This window comes from Gossypium hirsutum, chromosome A10, assembly GCF_007990345.1.
Source record: "Gossypium hirsutum isolate 1008001.06 chromosome A10, Gossypium_hirsutum_v2.1, whole genome shotgun sequence".
NCBI lineage: Eukaryota > Viridiplantae > Streptophyta > Magnoliopsida > Malvales > Malvaceae > Gossypium > Gossypium hirsutum.
Window position 1 is genome coordinate 103,768,673 of NC_053433.1, and position 25,438 is coordinate 103,794,110.

The 25,438-nt window shown below is 34.1% G+C and overlaps 1 pseudogene; it reads right to left on the minus strand.

Annotated features, from left to right (window-relative positions):
• Window positions 1–11,119: 11,119 nt before the first annotated feature.
• On the minus strand, window positions 11,120–20,248 carry LOC107895469 (phenylalanine N-monooxygenase-like; annotated as a pseudogene).
• Between the last annotated feature and the right edge of the window lie 5,190 nt (window positions 20,249–25,438).

Consider the following 25,438-nt stretch of genomic DNA (forward strand, 5'->3'; position numbering starts at 1 on the left):
AGTTATTTAGGGTTGTTTTTTATTTTCTTCTTTTTCATAAGTTTTCATGGTCTCATGACAAAACCTAAAGAGTTAATGAGCAAAAACATCATAACAGATACAAGAAAATATAGTAAAAACGACATATTGATTAAAAATTGGCCTCATCATTTGGATTTGTCCAAACTCGAAAGTGATGATTTTAAGTTTTTAGAAATTTTTTATTTATAATTTTAAATTTTTAAAAAAAATTTTAAAAATTTAACATAATTTTTAATATTTTTAATAATTTATATTTATTTTTAAGATTCTTTTTAATTTTTTTAGAATTATTGTAATAATTTTTTCTAAAAAAATCAAAATAATATTTTAGTTATAATTCAGCGCCAAATTAGTTATTAATAATAAATAAGTAATTTCTTAATATATTTGTGATATTTCTCCTCTTTATGTTAATTATATTTTTTATACTTGTATTTTATTTATTATGTGTTTAGGAAATAATTAGAGAAAAATGAGCTTAAAGTTTATTTTTGGTGAGTTGTTAAGTATTAGACTTTTAACATTGTACAGATTCAATATTTTTGCCATAACTTTAGCTACGTACATCCATTTTTTGCCTATAATTTACCAAATCGAAAGGAATTAAAAGATATATCTGAAGTAATTTCACAACTTCAGCTCAAAAAGTGTCAAGAAGAGGTCCAAAAATGGCCTAGAAATTTGACATGAAAATTGTTGAAAAGCATAGAAAAATTTTGCTTTATTTAATTAAGTGCTCCTTTGTATTTTTTTCAATATATTCTTTTTGCCTTGTAAATAGACATTATTAGGTTAAGGCTTGGGGAGACCTAGCCGTTTTTAATTTTATTTTGTTTTCTTTATTTTGTGGGTTTTCCTACTCAAAGGTTTTATCGAAATTTGATTTAATAAATTCATGAAACTTAATTTGTGCTTTTCTTTTTTGTTTTTTAGTATCTATGTATCTTATGTTTTAATTGCAATTGTTAAGGTTTATCAAATAGATAACTAGTATTCAATAGCTTAAAATGGTTACCGAGTCAATTAGAATAATTAAATGTGTAATTGTTTAATTTATTGTAATATTAGTAACAAACAACATAACTCGTTTATGTCGTCGTTTACATTTCTATTGTGTGGATGTATGATCTAGCTTAAATGAACCTCATTATGGTGAGTTTGTTGGTTAAAATTAGACCTCTCTAGTTCTTAATGCTATCGGTAAGTTAAATCTTAAACGTCTCATTGCAGTGAGTTTGTTGGTTAAAATTAGGTCTCTTTAGTTCTTAATGCTATCGGTAAGTTAAATCTTGAACATTAAGTTACAATGTTATTTATTGGTTAGGGAAGTTTGCCTCTTGGTTACCAAACAAGTAAAGAGAAATTTGTTGCCCGGCTTTGAGTCAATAACTAAAACTAATTTATTAAAGGTATTTAAGTTGCCTTTGTGTTGATGATTGAATCTATATGTAAACACCCTTTACTCGTATCCGACGCTAGAATAGAGTAGGAGGCACTACCTATCTCAACACACGCAAACATACATTTCCTAGTTATGAAATTTTGCTTCAATTTGAAACTTTTCACAATACCTTAATGTCCCTAATATGGGCCTACGAGGCCTCGAACACACTTTGGAATTGATTCAGGACTAATCTGTACACTCTAGAAAACTTTGTAAAAATTCAAGCAGACAGGGGCACACGCCCGTGTGGAAGGGCGACACCCCTGTGTGTCTTCTTAACATGGCTATGTTGAAGGATCGTGTGAGCCACACGGCCTGAACATATCAAGAGACGCCCGTGTCCTTAGCCCGTGCGAATTTATTTCTTGATTCGAACTTACAGCGGTTTTCACACTGCTTGGCACACTCCCGTGTCCCCCACACGGCCATGACACGCCCGTATCTCAGCCCGTGTACAAAAACCTTGACATTCTATTTCTGATGTCAGCAACGCTTTAAGGGCATACGGCCATGGTACACGCCCGTATACTAGGCCGTGTCCTCCACACAGTTGAGACATACGACCGTGTCTCCGCCCGTGTGGTTGCTACTGGGTATTCTGTTTTGCCAACTTTAGGTGCAAGGGACACACGGTCTTACTACATGCCCATAAGGCAAGCCGTGTGTCATACACGATCTAGCCACACACCCGTGTGGATAAAAACAAGGCTATCTACCAAGCCTTTTTTCCACATTTACTTGCGCCGACCTACACAACATCAAACATAACCAATCCAAGCACAAACGCACATAACCAAAACAAAGACAACCATGAGAATTTTCATCCAATGCATTTAATAATAATCAATATTAGCCAACATTAATAGCCTATACAAAATGAATATCACATCCATATGAGCCAACACTTGTGGCTAAACTAACATTACGCTAAACAAAAGATCAAGTCCCTATACATGCCATACTCAAAACATTTAAACTAGCAAGCTATACCAAAAGCTTCAGGTGATAGTGTGATCGATGCCTCCGATGTCCCTTGATTCCCGATGCTAGCTCGGCGGCACTATATGAAAATGGAAAAGAGAAGGAGTAAGCATAAAGCTTAGTAAGTTGTATATAAATAAGTAACAACATCAACCACGTATATTTAAACATATAGCATATTATAAATCAATACAACATTCTTGAGTGAACAAAGGTAAATATCACTACTTGCTTATATATCACAAGTATAAGCCAAAGATTACAAAATCGTCCCAAAATCATTTTCATAGCTAGAATTTACTCGTGTCATTCTTACCATTAAGGCATCCTAACTAGACTCATATCTCTTGAGTTTCGAATAAGAACCTGTACCACTCACAACATGATTATATCATTCCATATCTTTATCATAAGCTTTAATATAACCCGTGAAACCATTTGGAATATTAAAGGATATTCGATAAACCTCACACGAGAGTATAAATTGCTGATGCCATGTCCCAAGCATGGTCTTAAACTAGCTCTCGTCTCAATGCCAATACCATGTTCTAGACATGGTCTTACACTGGCTCTCGTAATGTGGCCGATGCCATGTTCCAGACATGGTCTTACACTGTCGATGCTACGTCCTAGACATGGTCTTACACTAGCGCACCTATCAACGCCGATGCCATGTCCCAGACATGGTCTTACACTGGCTCTCATAATGTGGCCGATGCTATGACCCAGACATGGTCTTACACTAGCGCACATATCAACGCCGATGCCATGTCCCAGACATGGTTTTACACTAGCGCACATATCACCCCAATGTCATGGCATGGATATCCAATCTATTCCTAGGTTCAACCGGGAATTTACCACATTAATTTCATCATGCATTATTCATAAGCATATTCAACAATATTATACAAAATCAATTATTCAACACATAATAACGATAAAGTTGTCTTACTTACGTACAACTTACCTTGGTATACAAAAAGTGGACGACTAGTTGGATTTAGTTTACTAGCTTGGCCTTCCCTCGGTCTAGGTCCGTAGTTCGTATTTCTTGATCTAAAATGACAAAAATTCACTAATTTAATCATCATATTAATCAATGCATTTCATAATTCATATTTTAAAAATGATCATTTTACCCCTAGACTTTTACAAAATGACGATTTTACCCCTAGGCTCGTAAATCGATTTTCATCGAATTTCCATATTAACCAAGCCTAACCGAAACTATTTTAAGCCTATAGCATCTCACAATATCAATTATTTCACACATTTGCAACCTATTTTATAAACTTTACAAAATGGTCCTCTTAGGTGTATTCATGAAAACCACTTCACAAAAGTTATTTATTTAACAACCATGATTATTTTATTATATAAAATTTCAGCAAACAACATGAGTACTCTCATGGATAAACCCTAGAATCTCAACTATTTTGCAAAATAGTCCTTCCATTAGCTAAATTAAGCTACAAGGGTCCCAAAAGTACAAAAATTATCAAGAAAAGTCATCAAAATCACTTACTTATGAGGGAACTTAATGGCTGAAAGTTTCAAGCTTCAAAAACCCCTTTCTTTCTAATAATTTTGGTGGAGAAGATGAATGATAAAAGATGAAGTCCTTTTTGTTTTATTTTATCTTATTTCTAGTCAAAATAAGCTACCAACTCCACCAAATTTTGATTTTTTTATTCATCTTTGTCCCTATGGCCGGCCACCCCTATTGAAATAGGTCTATTTTTCCTTTAAAGACCCTAATTATGATTCTCTAGTTATTTAACACCATTTTCTAGAAAAACAAAACTTTTTCCCTTTATGCAATTTAGTCCTTTTTCGCAATTAAGCATGCACTCGCTAAAATTATTTCAACAAAATTTTCATACACTCATATAATCATGCTATAACATATAAAATAATAAAAAAATAATTTCTCTGACCACGGGTTAGTGGTTCAGAAACCATTGTTCCTACTAGGCCCAAAATCGGGCTGTTACACTATAAATCAAAGGGAGATTTTACTTTTAGCTATAATTTTTCTATCATTGATTTTATTTTATTTTACAGTATTTTTTTACTTTATTTTAATTTTTAATTTTAAACACATTTTATTTTTATTTTTATTTTTATTGAAAAAATAAATTTGTCACTTACAACCCTACTTGCTATCTACTAATATTATATTTTAAAGTAGGTTTAACTTTTTTTTAGGATTCAACAACCTAACAGTTAACTATTTAAGTTAATCGTGTCATATTATCATTTAATAGAAAAAATTTAACAGATAAATTAATTTCCACCCTTAGAAATAAAAAAATAACTTATTTATTTTTAAATAGAGGAATCGAAATGCAATATATCCTAAAGTATAAGGACTTCCCTAATACTTTACTACATTTTTGGGAAAAAAAGTTATTTACCATTGATTAACGGACAAGTCATTCAACTAAATTAAACAAAATAGAAAGCGGAAAGATTTAATTGTTTAAAGAAAATTAAGGTGAAATGACTTCTAATATTTTAAGTGAATTTTAGGTTTATGCCAAAATAAGGATAAACTAAAGAGAATTGCACATTTAACTTCAGTAAATATTTTATCATTTTAAAAGTACACATACTTTTTACCTTTCAATATTAATCCACTTTCTAGTGTCATTGGCCAAAATTCAAAGCCCGTGACCATGACATAAGATGCGCCCTATGGAGGTCGATCAATTAGATGGAGATCATTTAGCCTACGAGAATTGGTCCAATTCCAAGAATTGTTAGATAAGCATGTCAGATTGAAGCCTAGTTGGCCCGATAATGAAGATATGGAAACTTAGGCTATTTTGGGTAACTAATCTTAGAAGATAGAGGGAATCATATCTTGTAAAGATTAGATTAGATTTGATAAGGCATATCTTGTAAATCCCTTAAATCATAGGATATCGTTAATATCGTCCCTCGATGTAAATATATCTTGATCGTCAATTTTGGGGGAGCTTAACTATAAATAGAGAGCCTCCCCCTCATTTTTTAATCATCCATTGTATGTTGAATTCTTAAGAGTAATAGAATTCTTTGAACATTTACTCAAACACTTTGTGTGCATTCTTTCTTTGGCTTTCTTTTGCTTATTTGTAGCTTTTTTTGGCACAATTGCTTCTGCTATAAAAATTGGTGCCTTAGAGGAATTTTTAAGGAATCCTCATTTTTGGGTGTAAAGGCTGACTTAAGCGAGTTTGGACGAGTAGATCACCTAAGGCTGCACGTATTGCGAGATAAAAAGTCTAACCCCATGACAAGTGATATTAGAGTTATTGGTTCGAAGGCACTATTGGGATGTCAAAAGAAGTTGTTGATCAGAATGAGCTAATGCAGACCCGTGGGAGGGTCAGAAAAGCAAGTTGCTCAAGGGACATGTTGACAGCTTTGAAAGATTGAGTTGTTAATCTCCAAGAGTCCGTAGAGAACATGAAGGAGACGCTTGAGTTGGTCGAGGGACGCACAGATGGGTTTGACTCAATAGAAGAGCAACTCAGAGATTTTGTGTTGGATTCTCTCGGTGCCAATGCGGAAAAGTTGAATGAATTAGTCAATTCCACTACAGAAAAGCTGGTAGAGAGGGATGAGAATCTTGAGGAGATGGTGATAGCTATGAAGAAAGAAATTGAAGAGCTTAAGGGGGAGCTCACGATTTACAAAGCTACTTTAAGTAATGGGGTGTTGTCTTCAAAGCCGAAGCAACAAGCAATGGATGTTTCAAAATCAGAGAAGTTCAAAGGTGCAAGGTCCGCAAGTGATGTGAACAACTTCTTGTGGGAAATAGAACAATACTTCTAAGTGATGGGCATCAAGGATGATACCATTAAGGTAAACACTGCTTCAATCTATTTTACTGATGTGGCTTTCTTATGGTGGAGTCGTAGGTCAACGGATGAGAAACATGGTGGGAACGCAATTAGGACTTGGGAGGAGTTCCAAAGAGATTTGAAAAAGTAGTTTTACCCACAGTATGCTGAGAAAGAGGCTCGAGCTAAGTTGCGTCATCTCACGCAACAGGGCAATGGTCGAGAGTATGTTCGAGAATTTAGCGAGTTGATGCTTTAAATCTCTGACTTGAGTGATAAAGAAGCGTTCTATTGGTTCAAGGATAGGTTAAATCTGTGGTTAAAGTATGAGTTACGTGGACAAGGGAATACTGAACTTACTGTAGCCATAGGTGAAGCAGAGTCCTTTGTTGAACTTGGTCTAGTGAAAGACAAGTACGAATCGTCTCAGCCCAATGGAAAGGGTAATGGTGAGAGAAACCATGAGGAAGATGAAGAGGGACATAGCGATAATGGCCACAGTACTGATAGCACAAGTGGCAATGAGAAATTATGAGATTTGAAGTGGGGAACAGATAGCACAAGTGGCAATGAGAAATCGCGAGATGTAAAGTGAAGATCCAACAACCTAAGGGACAAGAGGAAAATGATAAAATGCTTCAGTTTTCAAGGACCACACATGCTGAGAAAATGTCCGAAGATATCGATGATGTCGGCTATCTAAAAGAAAGATAAGCCGAAGGAAGAGGCAGAGCCTATTAAAGTAAAGACATCGAGGGTCGGTTCGATGGTGCTTATTCATAATAAAAGGAATAGTAGAGAAGGGTTGATGTTTGTGGACATCAACATTGCGGGTCAGAAGCGGAGTGCTATTATTGATATAAGAGTATCAGACTTGTTTAAATTGGAAAAGACTGCCAAGAAGCTTGGTCTATCGATTAGCAAATCGAATAAGAAGATCAAGATAGTAAATTCTGAGGAGACCCTAACTGTGGGAGTAGCTCGTAATGTGAAGCTATAAATCGGTGAATGGAAAGGCAATAAAGACTTTGAGGAAATCCAATTAGATGATTACGATTATGTACTTAGATTAAACTTCCTTGACAGGATGCAGATAGTTCTATTTCCATGGGCCGATGAAATCCATATTGTCACTGGTCCTTTATCTAAGATTGTTGTGCCAGTGCATCGGGATATGAAGGTTGGAACAAGGTGTTGTCATCAATTCAACTAGTCAAAGATGTTTCGCATGGGAGAAACATTAACTCGATAAAATGGAATGCTACGAAAGCCCCTTCAGAAAAGTTAGTGGAGCATGAGTCTGATATGAGACCTGTGGAGTCAACTGTGGAGATGCCACCTTTGGGGAAAATGGATTGTGCATCGTACTTCAAGGGGAAAGAAGCGATGCAAAATCAGTCAAAATGAGTAAATGCTGCGAGTAAGGTACATTGCAAACACTCTGATAGTGTTTTGAATTCTAACTTGTTGCTTGGAAAGGTCATAGGGGCCCTTCCAAAGTTCTTAAGCAAGAAGGCCGAGGGATTGTGGGCGGAATGAAGCCAAGATGTGAGAATCGAGGGGATTCCAATGGGAACAAGTCAAAACTGGGGCAAGTTAAAGCAGAGACTTCTTATCAACGAGATGTACCAACAAGTGCAACTGTTCAAGTTAAGAGGCAAAGGAAGTCGAGGTAAAGGTTTCAAAGGAAGGGACGACCCTATCGCAAGACAAGTCGGGAAGAGGCCAAGGCAACGAGAGAGTTCCAAGGTGAATCAAGCCAGTGTCATTCAGAAGTCGCAACGAGGGCATTACGAGAATGGGTGGGGGAGAATGTCACAGACCAAAGTTCAAAGCCTGTGACCATGACACAAGATACGTCCCATAGAGGTCGATCGATTAGATGGGGATCATTTAGCTCATGAAAATTGGCCCAATTCCAGGAATTGTTGGAGAAGCCTGTCAGATTGAAGACTGGTTGGCCCAATAATGAAGATATGGCAACTTAGGCTATTTTGGGTAACTAATCTTAGAAGATAGAGGGAATCATATCTTGTAAAAATTAGATTAGATTTGATAAGGCATATCTTGTAAATCCTTTATATCATGGGATATCGTTAATCTCGTCCGTAGACGTAAATGTATTTTGATTGTCAATTTTGGGGGAGCTCAACTATAAATAGAGAGCCTCCCCCTCATTTGTAAATCATCCATTGTATGTTGAATTCTTAAGGGTAATAGAATTCTTTGAGCATTTACTCAAACACTTTGTGTGCATTTTTTATTTGGCTTTCTTTTGCTTATTTGTAGCTTCTTTTGGCACAATTGTTTCCATTATACAAATTGGTGCCTTGGAGGAATTCTTAAGGAATCCTCATTTTTGGGTGTAAAAGCTGACTTAGGCCAGTTTGGACGAGTGGCTCGCCTAAGATCATACAGATTGCGAGACGAAAGGTCTAGCCCCGTGACACTAGCAAGTAGCAACACCACACACATATTTAAAAAACCATGTTTCCTTTTCTAGGGGAAAATACACATATTTAAAAAAACACATTTTTTGGGGGGCAAGTGTACGGAAATGAGCGGTCCCTTCATAATAATTTGGGTAAATTCTATCCAAAAATATTAAATTATTAGTAAATTTATATTTTGATTATTTAATTTTAAGAATTTATAAAATGGTAATTAAATTATTTAAAAGTCTTCATTTAAGGCTTAGTTTGGGTGTGATGCGTTTACCCTCCGGTGATGTTAAAAACAACAGTGGTGGTGAGATTAATTACTCTAACAATGAGATTAGACGATGTAGTAATGAGATTAAAAACAACGATGGGGTGTGTGTTTGGATTCAAATACCATTGTAACGATGAAGTGAAAATAAAAAATTACTATTAAGGATATTACATTAAATTAAATTGTATATGTAAAATAAAAAATTATATTCCATATTAAATAATATATATTATTATTTTTATTTATGTTAAAACAAAATTTTTATTAATAAACAATTACATTACACATAGTCCATTTATCTACTTATTTATAATTAATTCATATAAAATTTTATAATAATAAAATTTATCTATAGTAATTAAATTATTATATAATTTATTTTTTATACGATAAAAATAATAAATTATTATAACTTTTATTTATATATTTATTTTAAAATATATTTACAATAAATATTAGAATATATTAAAATAAGTATGACAATAAACATATATTTTATGATAAATTTATATATTTACTACATCAACATATAAAAGAATAAAATTTATTTAATTACTATATAATAAGATTTGTAATTTACTTATTTGGATGCTCAAAAGCCTTATTTTCACACCCATATAAAGGATAAAGTGGTAAAAATATTCCCCACGGTAGTTGCTTCTTGTTTACTGGTGTTTGACACTCCAGTCCAAAACTTTCTTACTAGTGTGTTTAAAGATCTTTCACGGGCCAATTTGTTGTCATTCAAACGGGTATATGTGGTCTGATTGCACCAAAATCAAGAGTAAACATGCTTCATCGGAAGCAACTGGGTATCCAAAGGAGCCCTAACTCAACCATTCAAAAGTTTTTATTTAAATCATTATGTTGTTAAGTTTTTTTTCTTAAAAAAAGGGTCTAACTAGAGAGTTTCAAGCGATAATTCGACAATCACTATGGTGGATCAATACCCTTTGATGAATAGAAGAACGTATCTTAGATCCAAGTCAATTTGACAGTTAGTGCCGGAGATCAGAGAAAAAAGCTATTTGAATTTTGATTTGCAAATTCGTAACGTTCAAAGTTGTTTCATAAAAACAAAATGAACTATAGAAGAGAAAAAGAAGGATAACATTTAATTGGTATAGTCAATATTGCATTGGTGGCACACTATTTTTCTACTGGAATTGATACAAATAGACATTGATTTGTTTTGGTGGATCATTTCGAATTTATCAATGTTTTCAAAAAATATTTAATATATGTATATAAATATATTTATAAATATTAAATTAATAATAATTAATAAAATTAAAATATAAAATATTCAACAATTATATAAAATACTCATTAATAACTTAAAAAATAAAAATCTATTATTTAAATAAATTCAAAATTAATAATAATCCATCATTCAATATAAAATTTTAAGGACTTAGCTCTTTCTATTTTTCTAATAAAAAAAGTTGAGTTGTGAGTAGAGGCATTTTCTTTCATAATCAAAATCATGTGGATGTGGTTTTTTAACTATATTTTATTTTGTATTATCTTTTAATTGTGAAAGTATGTATGAAAAATAATTTTTTTTAGAAATTTTACATTATAGTGTGATCTTTTTATTTTTAGTCATGTTTCAATTAAATCTTTAGCATAAAAATAAATAAATAAATAAATTTTTAATTTTTAATATTATTCATTTATCGATTTGATGCATCATAATTTGTGGTCTGTGTGACAATAATTGATTAAAATAAGTTGACATGATTGATATGAATTGAAATTTCCATCTATACGAAAATGATATTAGTTGTACCAATTTACTGTGGAAACAGTGAGTAGCACCAACAGTAAAACTAGTACGGAACCTAGAAGCAAAGCTCTATGCTCTAAAATCAACCTAAAAACATCTCTAGATATGTCAATAAACAAAATCGTGTCGGTTAAAAAATGAGAGCATATAGCACCATGATGACCGAGAAACGTGTGCAACAAAAAAGCTGAAACCCATAATATCTAGAAATATAAAGTTGATGGGTGCAAATTTTCATTTCGGTTTCTTAATTTTTCACATCAATCACACTACAATGGCAAAATACAAGATAGCTGGAATGAAGAAAACATAATGCAGCCTAAAAACTTGTAATCCTTTCTAAAACCGAGTATACAAGGCAGGAGACAAGCGAGGTTTAACAAGTGCATGCAATGGTTTGGCCTCATCTTCGGATTCAAAGAGGTCAATTTTGGTTACATTGGGCGGTACCTCCCACGTAAAACCTTGAATCAGCCTCGCAAACAGCATTATCGTCACTGCGGACCCAAGTCCACGCCTATGCACCCTTGCCTTCCGGTCCCAAACTAAATGAACCTCAGTTCATTCTCTGTTAGTTCAACTCCGCCACTGCCCCACTCATCTTTCAAATGTCTCTCGGGCTTGAACTCCAACGGCTCCTCCCAAACTTTCGGGTCCAAGCCTCGACAGCTGATCAAGACACGACTGCCTTTAGGGATGAAGTAGCCGGCGACAGTGGTGTCAGCGTTGGAGACATGGAGAACGTTGAAAGGTGCAATGGGGTGAAGTTGAAAGGCTTCCCTTGGACAAATGTAGTTGAGTTTTGGAATGTCAGTCTCTTCAACCAATCTAATCTTTCCGACAACACCGTCGATATCGTCAATTGCTTATCAAAGAATTTCAGGGTTGTTCAGCATCTCAGCCATTGCCCATTCTACTGCATTTGCTGGATTATCTACTGTTGCAAGCATTAAGTCCTGCATATACAAGGGGGAAAAAAATTCTAAACTGATAAATACATAAATTTTGAGCGTCTCTGAATTATTTCAGGTCTGACTTAAGTCAGACTCCAAATAGAGAAAACTTTATATTTGTGGGGATGTAACTTTATAAACACATGCTAGTTAGTTGAAAGACAATTCCATATCGTTGAACAATTTTCCATAAATTTTAAGAATCTCACCGTGATTTGGGCTTTGATCTCTTCAGCCGAAAGTGCAGGTTGCCCATTAAAATCCTTTGCTAAAATGAAAGAATCAAACAGGTCTTGAGGTTCATTGATCTTCCCTTGTCTCCACTCTTTTATTCTCTCATTAACGAGGGGATCATGGTAGCCATTCACAATTCTCAAAGCCTCACTTACAATCTTTTCATAGCCCTCCAAGTCCAATGGCTTCAGCCAAGGCACATAATCTAAGAGGATGAAACTGTTGAGGTGCATGAGAACTGTAAACAGTGATTCAACGTGTTGTTCTTCTTCATATCCAGGTCCTCCATCTTTTCTACCTTTCCGAAAGTGTCTTCTGTTGAACATCATCCTCCTTATCATGTTCCCCGTATATTGCCTCAAGGCTAATATCAGGTTTATAACACCGCCATGCAAGTTTTCATGGTTGATGCATTGGTTGTAAATTAACTTAGCTAGGTTATCAGCTTCTTGGGTTCTTTTATGGAGTAACCAGCTAAGCCTTGCTGGGTTTATAACGTTGAAAGCCATCACTTTTCTCATTTTCTTCCATTGATCACCCACTGGCTCCAAAGCTGTTGACAAGAAACCTCAAGTAGCATACTCGGATACCATTATTTTCGGCCTGGAAGCGAAAACCGAATTATGTTTCTTCAAGAATTCTCTAGCAATTTCGGGAGAAGTAACAGTGATGACATGAACTTGTCCGAGGAGGATACAAGCAATATCGGTACCAAGCTGTTTCATGAGGCCGAGAATCCACCTGAAGATAGGTTTGTTTTGCCAGATTTCAGGAAGGTTCCCAATGATGGGCCATGGAATTGGTCTCGGAGGGAGCGGTGATTGTTTTCTAGTGGTAACACTGTAACACCTCAAATCCGACCTGGACGTAATGGCTGAATCTGACGACGTCACATTGAAGTGTTTTTCATCAAACAAGTTGTTATTAAAGAAAAACCCTCTTTCCTATTAGTCCTCTTTTTATTACCTTTAATTGATTCTATGATGTGTCATTCATTTTCAAAACATGAATCATCATTAAAAAGTTATTTACTTTCAGAAAGTTATTAATTTTCAAAATATCACTTATCGCGGAAGCTTTAAAAATAATTTGTGTATTCGTGTGTAATTTGTTAAAAATATTTGATTTTTGAAAACTCGATTGTCCCTATTACTAACAGTTGTAAATCAAAACAATAAAAATCTCAAATAATTCGTGAAAATCCAAAGAGGCCATTATTACAGCAAATACCCCCAAAATAAAATCAAAATTATAATTAATTACTAATATAGAATGAAATGAGTCCTGTGGCCATCGTTGAGTCCTCCGCCACACCGATCCGCCTATGTATGGGGATTACCTGTACAGTTAAAACAAAAGGGTGAGTTTATGAAAACTCAGTGTGTAATCCCATATAAAACAAACAGACAGATAGAAGACAAACACAGTTTGGGCCTAAGCCCTTTTCAGAATCAGTGACAGTATCAGCTTGGGCTTTAATTCATCTCAGTACAGAGGCAGTCATGTATTTGGGCCTTGGCCCATTACAGTACCAGTAAACAGTACAATATCAAATTATACAGTATCTAAGTCCTACCCAGCTAGCCTCTACACTCCATCTCCGTCCAACCCAACACTCTATGTGGGATATTATCAACCTACCCATCCCTACACTTCAAAAAGTACCAAATGCGGCATTAAATAATAGTTTGCAACTGAACTCCAGTAAGTTAGGCTTGTAGCCTTTTAGTACACTTCCTTTGATCAATATAAACCCATCCCCATGCAATGTATCATACAATCATGTCATGCCAAATCATGGTATCATATATATATTCAATACAGTTTTAACAGCATGCTCAAAATACAGTCGTACATGTATATACATAAAGTACATGGATATAAAAGTCATTCAGTCAATTAGGGATCTGGGTAATCTTACCGACCCTATAGTAAGTCCACAGTCGACTCGGGCAACCCGTGCAACCTTAGCAATCAAACAGTGAAAATGACCCATAAGCCCATGTAATTTGCCTATGTGGGCCCACACGCCCGTGTGGCCCACAAGGCCCAAAAATGGCCTTAGTCGTGTGGATCACACAGCATGTCCCAATAATCCCACATGCTGGTGTGGTTCACCCATGTGGGGCCCATATGCTCGTAGGGCCCACTCAGCCTAATTCGGCTCAGCTCATGAATCGCACATGGCCTGCTTCGTCGATCATACGGCCTACCACACGGGCGGTCGCACGCCCGTGTGGCATCAATTTTCATATTTTTCGGCTTTTCGCCGATCTCTATTCCTAGAGTCGTGTTTACACACCTGGTATTGGTTCGAAGGTAGTGCAACCACAAGTACTCTAGCACTTATTATTGATCTTTAACACGTCAATTAAGTTATTTGCCGATAACTTTAACGAAGTGGCACACGATGACTAAATGCCAAACTTATAGATACATCCTTGAATGAACGATGGTGATTTCTCACTTCTTCAGCACCGAACGAACCTCCACAGTCAATTATCGGTTACCTAAACACGATTTAAATCTCCAATAGAAAAAGAGTCATCAATCTAAAATAGTGTCCACTCTTACCAACCTTACCTAAAATGCACAAAGGCACCGATATAACGAGTCGCGACAACTGAGAATTTGATGACGAGTCAAATACCAAATTGGGCAGCAAGTAAAAGAAAAAGTACAGTAGAGAAGGAAAAGATCAATAGAAATTCGGCCAAGGGGAACAGAGAAGAATCCAACGACGATTTCCCCTTTTTAGAGAGAAACCGAAAATTTGGAGTGGGGAAGAACAAGAATTCAACAACAATCATAAAAAGGAGACCAAAAATAATGGGAAAGATTCGACAGAGGTTTACGGGGAGAAGAAAAAGAAAGCAACTACGGTGAATAAAATAACAAAAAGAAAAATATGAATAGGTAGTGATAGAAAGTAGAAAATCGGTAGCGAAAGGATGAGTTTGGAGCAGCAAACAAATTCGGCAATGAAACTATAAGCAGAGAAGGAAAAACTATTAGGAAAGAAAACTTGGGAGAATGAGGAAGAGTGGCCGAATTGCCACGACTAATTTCGGTTCTATCACAACTCCTCATTCCACATTTTTCTCCCCATATCACTCGAACACAATCTTCTCAACCACCGAATTCAAATCCTACCCAAACTCTGCAGAATTTCGGTCAAACACAACTCTTCCACGACCAAGCTGTAAAAATAAATCCCTTTTGAAGGCACAGAGGTTCAAACCCCAGACCTCCAACTACTTAACTCTCCACTTAACCACTAGACTAGCAAGCCCATTCTAATATGTTTTACCAACATTTATAAATTATTTATAAGCCTATTGATTGGAGATAGGGGTTTATTTAATTGAAAACAAAACTTGAATCCTCTCAAACACTTACGAGAATACTTAACTATTGAAATAGACATGTATTTGTATCACAAACATACAAAAATAAATTATAAAGGATTTTTGGGGCGTTACAAATACTGCCTTTTAGTTTGACAACCACAAGGTCTGCAAAGACAAGCAGCATTAAAACAAGTGGTAAAGGGAGTGAAACAAGCAGTGTAGAGACAACAGCCATATCATGGGATCTGTTTCATGAAGGCAGCTGATAAATTTGATAGGAAGTATTGGTGAAAGAGGAGTAATCCATGTCTTAAAAATAACAACTGGATTTAATATTACAAGTTGCTGTCTTCTGCTTGCCTGAACAAAACGAACATGGTCACAGCTATATAGAGCGACATGGAGCAAGAGTCCTTTTGTGAGCACAATTTTTTCCACATTTTTTTATTCTAACCTTTTTCTGGTGCCATGCATCATCGTACATTTATCGTAGTTGCGTCTAAAACTACGCGACATTGTTCTTCATTCTTAATTATTTTAAGTTTCATTTTCGCATTCTTTAAAATTTATTATAAATTGTAACTCATTCTTCTTTTATAGAAAAAGCGTTTTCCTCATTAAAATTATAATTTATTTTTAATTTATTTATTAGAAAATAAAATAAAATGGCAGTTATAATAATAAAAATAAAATAACTCAATTCATAATATTTTTCAATTCATAGAATAGAAAAATAAATATCAATTAGTCTAATAGTTAAGTTTTTACAATTCTTAAATGAACTTTTGTTTTTTCGTTGATTTGGTTTTCTTTTCTTACTTGATATATTGAATTTGAATAATAAAATTTGAAAAATATTGAAATTAGTTTTAAATTTTGTTGATACACGATATCAACGATAGTGGAGAAAGAGAGAAAATGTGTTTTCGTGAAGGAGCAAAGAAGAAAAAGATAACAAAAATGCAGTGTACGAAGTGCCGTCCCCCAAAGAGGATATTTAGAAATATATATATATATATATAGGGGTTGATAGGATTGGACTTCACGCTGGATTATTATATATATTATTATAATTATATAACAAATTTAAACTTCTTCATGCTTTGAATTGGATCAAATTTTTGCTTGGCTTATGTATGATGTCCATATCATATATAATTATCTAAGCCTAATCTATTTTGAAACATGAGCGTCAAATTTTGTCGAAATTTATCTATATTTATAAATGATTAACTCAAACTCGTTTAGATTCACTCATATTTTTTTAATTTTAAAATATAATAATTAATTATATATATTTACTACCATTATATGCATTTCGTTTATTAAATTTCTAAACATAAATAACTTAATATACTATTAGTATTTACATTATAGTACAATATATTTAATTCTTTATATGCTATAATATATATATATATAAACTAAATGAAAAATGATATAGTACATAATTGAAAATTAGTCAAGCTGTATCAAACTTGGGTTTTGAATATTGACACCTAAGTTCATTTCATATTTTAACTGAACCTAATTTTTTCTGTCCAAATTCAATTTTTATATCTTAAAATTTTTGCAGAAACTCTCCCAAAATTTGAAAAAGTCTTTAGATTTAGACGAATAATCCAATCATTTAAAAAATCTATTTAAATATATATATTTTTAATTATACAATACATATTATATTTATTATATGATTTATATATGCAAAAATAAATATAAAAAGTTAATCCATGAAAAAGTTAATTTTTTGGTTTAATACTTTAGATATTATTGAAAAATATTATGATGAATTTAATTTAAATTTTAAGTTATTATTATAATTTTCTTTTCTTTTAATTTCTATTCTTTTTCAAGTAATAAATAATTTAAAAAGGAAAATGTTTTACAACCTCAAAAAAAAAAATTGTGGCATTATCTTATTATAACGGGCATTGAGTGGGGCAGGGGATTTTATTGTGTCTCCAATTTTTGCATTATTAGAAAGAGAGAGAGAGAGAGCGAGACATTTGTGAGCACATCTTTTCCATGCATAATGGTATTTTTACCGGATTTCGAACTTAAAAAGAGGATGTTATTCTTTGCCTATAATCTAAAGTTTCTATAAAATTGTTCCCTAATTGAATGAGAATTTTAAATTAAGCAAATCCAATGTATGGTTGACAACTAATATAGTTTATTGAAAATTACTGCAGGTTAATAATGTCATTTTGAAGAGATAATAAAAAAATAAAATAATAAATATTAGAAATTTTTTCTTATGTGTATGTGTAATGGGGCTACAACTTTAGTCTCGTAATCTATACGATCTTAGGTAATTTTTTAGGTTTAAATTCACTTAAGTCAACCTAACTATCGAAAAGTGAAAATTTGTGGTAGAAATTTCTCCAAGGTGCCAATAATAAAGAGAAAGCAAGTCAACAACAAAGATGCAACGAAAGAACAGAAGAAGCCACAAGAAAGCAACGCTCACAAGGTGTCTGAATAAATGCTCTCAGATTATTCTATTACTCAAGAATGAAGTACAATGGGATGATTATAAATTAGGGGGAAGACCTCTATTTATAGCCAAGCTCCCTAGATCTAACGATACAGTTTGCTTTACAATAATGGCCAAAATTAAAGTCTATCTAAATTGAAATTCTTAAGGGGTTTACACAATCATCTAAGATTACAAAATTAAATCTTATAATATTACAAATCTTCTAAGATTAGTTTCTATATTTACCATGACAATCCTAATTTTCTTTAAATGCTTTACTAGGCCACCAAAACATTAAGTAGGTGGGGTTCTCCACATGTTCCACGAATTTGGCCAGTTCAAGTAGGTCGAACGAGCCTCATTTAATCAATTGACCTCTATGGGATGCTCATTACGCATTCGTCACGTGCTTTAATTTGCGAACCATGACATTCTACCCCATCCATTTTCGCGGTGCCTTCGTCATGTTCTTATGATGACACTAGTTTGACTCGCCTTGAAATTTTCTCAATACCTCTGCCATTTCCCAACTAGCTTCTTTGTCAAGTAGTTCTGCCTTTCGAAACATTTGCCACAGCTTTTTTCGTCGCCTAACTCGAAGTATTCCTCTCCTTAATATATTTCGTTTGTAAGATCCCACTGATCTTACTTTTCTACATTATGACTTGCCTCGATGGCGATCCTCTTGATCTGCACAAATAGGCTCCAACATGCCTACATTAAACACTGAGTTAACCTTGAGTATTCCCACCAACTCTGTTTGTATGCCCCTGGCTTACCCGCTTCAGAACTTTGAAAGGGTACTTGTGTCTTTACTAAGCCAATGGTAAATCATAATGCAAAACACTAGATAAATGTTTGAGTTATATCTCACTCATTGCATTTACTCTTTCTGACTACCTAGTTTGCATCACCACTTTCCCCCTAAAGTTTGATGCACAACACACTTCTTTGATAGGTGGTAACCCCACTGATAGCTCAACAAGCTTTACATTATTTTACCGCACCTTTATCATTTCTAAGGGGTCTTCGTAATACTCCAATCTACCAAGTTGATGTTCTCACCACAATGAACATCTTTGGCTAGCTGGATTGCAGACAGTACCTTGGTTCCACCCCTCTCTTCACAACTCACTAACACAACACATTGTTGTTGACGAGTATCCAGGATACAAATACAATCGACAAAGGAACCAACAAAAAAATAATCCTATCAAGAAAATTTAAGTTAAGCACGAATTCATAATCATCTAAGTGAATTACCTCGAAATCTTTCTTGTCTTTCCAATCGTCAATTTGTAGCTCAACTCCTTATGCTACTTCCACAGTTTAGACCTTTTTGGAATTAACCGTCTTGATCTTTTTAGTCGATTTGTTAATTGAAAGACTAAGTTGACCTACATCTTTTTCTGATATAAATAAGTCAGATGCCCTCGTATCAACAAGGGGGTTCTTCATTTGACCTATGATGTTGATGTCTACAAACATTAACCCTTTCTTTTTATTATCATTCTTCACTTTAGTAGATTTGAGTATCATTTATCCAAGATTTAATAGCCTTTCTTATCGGGCTCTACTTTTTCTTCTTTGTTGATCACAGCAAACTCGAATTATTATGGGCGGTCTACGTCTTATGCGACCCACAACATAAAAAGCATTGTATCTCACTCTTCTTTTCCTTCGGCTAATTGTTGGGTTTCCCTTTCTGATTATGTAGTTTCCTAGTGCCACAATTAGCGTTGCTATACTCTACATGTCCTTTTTCATCTTCCCACTATTGCTCTTCTCTTTGGCCTTGAAAGACTCAAACTTGTCTTTCTTTGGAACAAACTCGATTAAAGACTCTGCCACGATCATGGTTTGGGACAATTCTTGGATCCCTTGGCGTTTCAATTCCTATTTCACCTACAACTTCAACCCATCTATAAAATAGAAGAATGCTTCTTTCTCGCTCAAATTCGTGGAGTATCAGTTTACTGAACTCCTTCACATGTTCTCTAATTGTGCCTTGTTACGAGAATTGATGCAATTTAGTTTAAGCCTCCTTCTCAGCATATTGTAGGGAAAATTGCTCCTTGAATTATTTTCAGAACTCCTCACAAGTCTTAATTGTGGCTTGACCACAACTTTCATCTATAGACTTACAACGCCACTATAATAAAGTGAAATCAGTAAAATATATAGAAACAATATTTACATTTGCATCATTATTCTTGATGCCCACAGTACAGAAGTATTGCTCCATCTCCCATAAGTTGTCCACTTTTCTTGAGAACCTTTCCCCTTTAAACTTCTTTGTTTTTAACATATCTATCTCGTGGTTTATTGTTGCACCCAACACCGCTTTACCCACGACGACTTGACACATAGCGAGCTTTCCCTCAAACTCATCAATTCTTGTGCTCAAATCCTTTTTAGTGGCCTTAGTTTCCCTATTCAAAGCTATCACCATATTTGTGATGGAACTAAGCATCCCTCACATCGCTTTCATATTAAAATCTAGAGTCTTCAACACAAATTCCCTGAATAGCTCCATCAAGTCCAACCCATTGATGTGTCCTTCAACTACCTTGAGTGTCTTTCTCACATCCCTCATAAATTCCTCGAGATGGACTATTTTACCACTTCAGCTACTGGTGCGCGAACACCGTGGCTGAGAAATAAACATTATTACAGTTATAAATATTGTGATACCTACAAGTGTGACAAATCAGTTGTAATATTTGTATTGTTACAGTAGAACACTGGAGTATTCTAAGGATCGAACCCAAAAGAGTCTACAATTTAATGATTTCTATTCAACAAGCATACAAGAAAGGAGTCTAGTTAGCTACTTGCTAATTTCTATATTATAGCGAAACATAATTTGAAGGTGAATTGCTCTAATTAACTACTTAACACGCAAAAGAACCAAATTGTAAAACTAGAAGTATTACAAAACTAACTTAATAACAAACAATGGTTGGTTGATTTCTATGTTGTTGATTAACCTGTGAATTAGGGATCTAAATCACTAATACTCCTAAACTGCCTTTATTTTACCTTTCGGCCTCAATTTCACCAAGTTAGACAAATTAGTCTATTTTATCCCTCAAACTCACAAAACTAACTTGGGACGATCGAATTGCTGCTTGATAAGATCTCATCTCAGTCTCACTTATCTCAATTTTCCCTTAGGAGCGCCAATCCTAAGTTTTGAAGTCTATTAGATTTAGTCTAAATTTTGTGATCTAGTCCTTATACCAAAAATTAACTAGACAATATTTTCATCAACCAACCACCTTAGATTTAGCCACCCTTAATCATATTTAAGCAACCAAAATCCCAATAAAGAAGTAAATGAACATTAATGGCAAACACAATAAAAATGAGAAAAGCTTAAAGATATGAAAATGGCAGCAATGGAAATGTAAAAGAACACTTAAAATCATATTTTTAACAATCAAACCAAAATGAAATCGAGTTATATTAAAACTAAGGAGTAAACTAAAATTACACAAAGGTTTGAAGCACTAAATAAGTAAATAAAACTAAGCTACAGTAACAACTAACTTAACTACCACTAAGAAACTAAAAAAATCATAAAAGTAAACTAACCTTAAAAAGATGAAAAAGAAAACCCTAAACTTAAATTAAAGAGATGTAAGAAAAACTAAACTAAAAGCTCTCTCTTTTTTCTCAGCCAAAAGTGGATTTTAATCTAATTACAACCCAATTTCTAGTGACCAAAATGCCCTTTAGCATCTAAATTTGATTAGTGTTGAAGTTGGACAAGGATTACCCCTACAGTCATTTTTTGTCTCATTTCGTCAAGAATATCACGATAACATGGTTTGGTATCATGATACCCACGTCAGTCTTGACATGAAAGATCATTGGGAGCTTGAGTATTGCGATATCTAAGGCTGGTATCGCGACACCACTGTAGATGGCCTCAATCCTCTCCATTTCAACACTGTCAGAGGGGGTATCACGACTTCTATGCTTTGATATTAGGATATCCCTTTTCTAGGTGATGTCTTTGTTCACATTTGGGACATTGTTGACTCTCTAAAACACTCAATCAATCATTAGGGTCCCTACAACTTATTTGACCAAATTGGGTTTTAATAGTTGCATAAAATGTACTAATCCACTTATTAAAGTAAATAATTAAAACTAGGTAAAAGCACGGAAAATACATTCAAATTGCTCGAGAATAAGCTTAATAAGTGTAATGGAAAGCCTAATTTGATGTATCAAATTATGGCAGATCACCACTCGATTTTTCAAATTTGCCAGCATATCCCTCAATCAGTTAGCTTTCCTACCCCCTCCACGAGTCTCTCTAGGCTCAATATGATCATTTATTCCTTTCTTCATCTTGATTGACACCTTCAAACCTTAGCTATAATACCAACTGTCATGAGGCTAGAATTTTAGTCTGGCAATCCATGCAACTTTAGGCGAATTCTTGGATTGAAATTCCCTTAAGTCAGCTTAGCTCTCAAAAAGTGAGAATTTACAATAGAAATTTTTCGAGGCACCAAATATAAAGTGAAAGCAATTGAAAAACAAAGAAGCAATGAGAGAACAGAAAAAACCACAAGAAAGCAACACTCACAAGGTGTTTGAGTAAATGCTCTTAAAATATTCTATTACCTAATAATGAAGTACAATGGGATGATTACAAATAAAGGGGAAAACCTCTATTTATAGTCGAGCTTCCCCAGATCCAACGGAACAATTTACTTTACATCGATAGTTGAAATTAAAGCCTATCTACTATTGGGATTCTTAAGGGATTTTAACATTCCTTAAGATTAGAAAATCAAATCTTATAAGATTACAAATCTTCTAAATTTAGTTTCCATATTTACCATGGCAACCTTAATTCCCCCTAAGTGCTTCATTGGACCACAAATGCTTCAAATATATGGTTTTTTTAACATGTTCCATAAGTCGAGCCAGTTCAAGTAGGTTTAATGATCCCCATTTTATAAATTGACCTCCATGGGACATTTTGTATGCATTCCTCACGAGTTTTGATATGCTGCCCATAACATATGTGTGTGACAATCACGTATTTAGAACATAAGTGTGTATTTAAAAATAGCATATAATAAATAATGAAATGTAAGGTATAAAAATATAATAACATCGATAATGTGTATCAAATTAAAATAAAAAATAAGTTTAAATTGTGAGTAAAATGAAATTTAATAAGTAAATAAATCATATAATATTAAATGAGCTTTAATTTATTTATTGTCATTTTTCTTGAGTTGGTATCGAGATGTTTTGTGGCACAAACTCAATCAACAAAACTATCTATATATACAAACAATATGGGCCAAATAATTTGTATAATACCATTGAAATGTAAAAAAAGAAATTTAAAATGAATCTTTGGTTAACGTTGTAAAGAAAAGATTCTAAATATGTTGGTGACATGGATTCAAATCTAACTATATGTAAAAGTTTTATTGATTTTATTAAAAATATAAAAAGAAAAAATTACCTTCAGAATATTATAATTTATTTATACATGATATGTATTTTTGTAATTCTCTTCACCGAGTTGGTACTTGGTAATAATAGTATAAATATTGAAAGATATTAAGTGTTTTGCATTTTTTTCATGTATTTAAGGTATTTTATATTTATATGATTTTTACATGCAATTTATTGATTTTATCATTTTATGAAATATTTATGCATTTCTATATTTTTTTGTCATATTCATCTTATATTTTGTCAAGATTTTCCTTTCTAAGTTTTATGTCATACCTTAAGTAAAACCATATTTAATATAGTTTTTTTGTGTGTTAAAGAGTATTATAAATTAATATATAATTTTCATACGATAAAAATTTGTTATATATTCATATTTTGATACCATGATTATATTCATATAAAAAATGTATATATTAGAGTTGCAAAAAAAGTCTGCTAGGTTAGCACAGTTTCGTCTACTGGTTATTACGTTATTCGATGTTTGTCTAGGGTTTAACGATTTTGTAGGGATATTCGGATCTAATGCTTGTTTTGCTAAGGGGTAAAATGGAGGAGGATCTGGCCAACTTGAATATTCCTGAGGAAAAAAAAGCTCCATCCCAAGGGCAAGGGCATGTAGATGTGATTGAAGAGGATTACAGGCTTTTTTTTGGTAAGAAGGGTGTTAACGGATAGTGTGGTGCACTTTCCTTTGATGAGGAATATGCTTGCAGATCTATGGCATCCATTGGGAGGAGCTGCTATTTCAGATAAAAGAGGTACTTGTTTCGATTTTATTATGAGATAGATTTGAAGAAGGTGAGTGAAGGTATGTCGTGGACATTTAATAGACATTTGATTATTTTTCACAAACTGGAGCAAGGGGAGGACCTTTTAGAAGTGTCTCTAAATTATTCGATTTTTTGGGCTCAGATCCACAATCTACCAATGGGACTTATGTCAAAGGGTATGGCATGCCAGTTTGGGAATTTCATTGGTACTTTTATGGAGTATGACACTGCTTTGATCTCAAAGGGAATCAGTAGGTTTATGAGAATACGAGTGAAAGTAGATGTTCGGATTCCACTGAAGCGGATTGTGTTGGGTCAAAATTGTTCAGTTTTTGCTTATTTTCAGTATGAGAAACTAACGTTGTTTTGCTTTTTGTGTGGGAAGCTTGGTCATGGGGAGGGCTTCTGTTTGATGCGGGTAACATTTGGGACGCAAGTGGTGGAGTTTAGGTGGGATATTTCGTTAAAGAAGGCATCAAGGATGGGCTAGTGATTGTGAGTAAATGGTTACAAAAGGAGACTTCAGGGAGGAAATTTGGGTGGAAGGGGTAGGTGAGATGCAATTCCTAAATTAGATGGGTAATGAGGGAGTGTTTGGAAGGACTAATTTGGACGTGAGTATGGAATTAGGTTCGGACATAGAGGATAACCTTTTGGAGGTGGTTGATGGAAAGAAGAGACAATGTACTCATGCAGGGAATCTGAATGGTAATGTTAATGTGAGTTTGATAGAGGTGGGTGTTTCTAATGAATTATCGACTCCCGCTTTCAAGTAGGCCGATCAAGAACAATGAAAATCCTTAGTTGGAATGTCTGTGGCTTGGGGCATCCACAACAGATTAGACGTCTCAAGAACAAACTGAGATGGATAAAGCCCTAGATATTGTTTCTAATTGAAACAAAGTTAAGTGCTAGGAGAATGAAGTGGATTAGAGAAATGTGTGAGTTTTCTAACGGTATAGAGGTTGATGCGAAGGGTTCTAGAGGTGGATTGTTTTTAGGTTAGAATAATGGGTGTATTGTTCAGCTATGGAGCTACTTGGTTTCACATATTGATGTTGAGATTGATGAAGGGTATGAGGCAAATAAATAGAGGTGTACTGGGTTTTATGGGGCTTCAAATGAGAGAAGAAGAGACAAATCATGAAACCTTTTAAAAATGTTAGGTACGGATACTTCACTACAGTGGTTGGTGTTGGGAGATTTTAATGAGAACATGTATTCTTTCTAGAAGCGATGGGGACGGCTTAAAAAGGAATAGAGAATGGAAAGGTTTTGGATGGCTATTGATGAGTGTGATCTAAGTGACTTGGGGTTCTTAGGTCAATGGTTTACTTGGGAAAAAGGATGCCTACAAGAAAATAATGTGCGGGAAT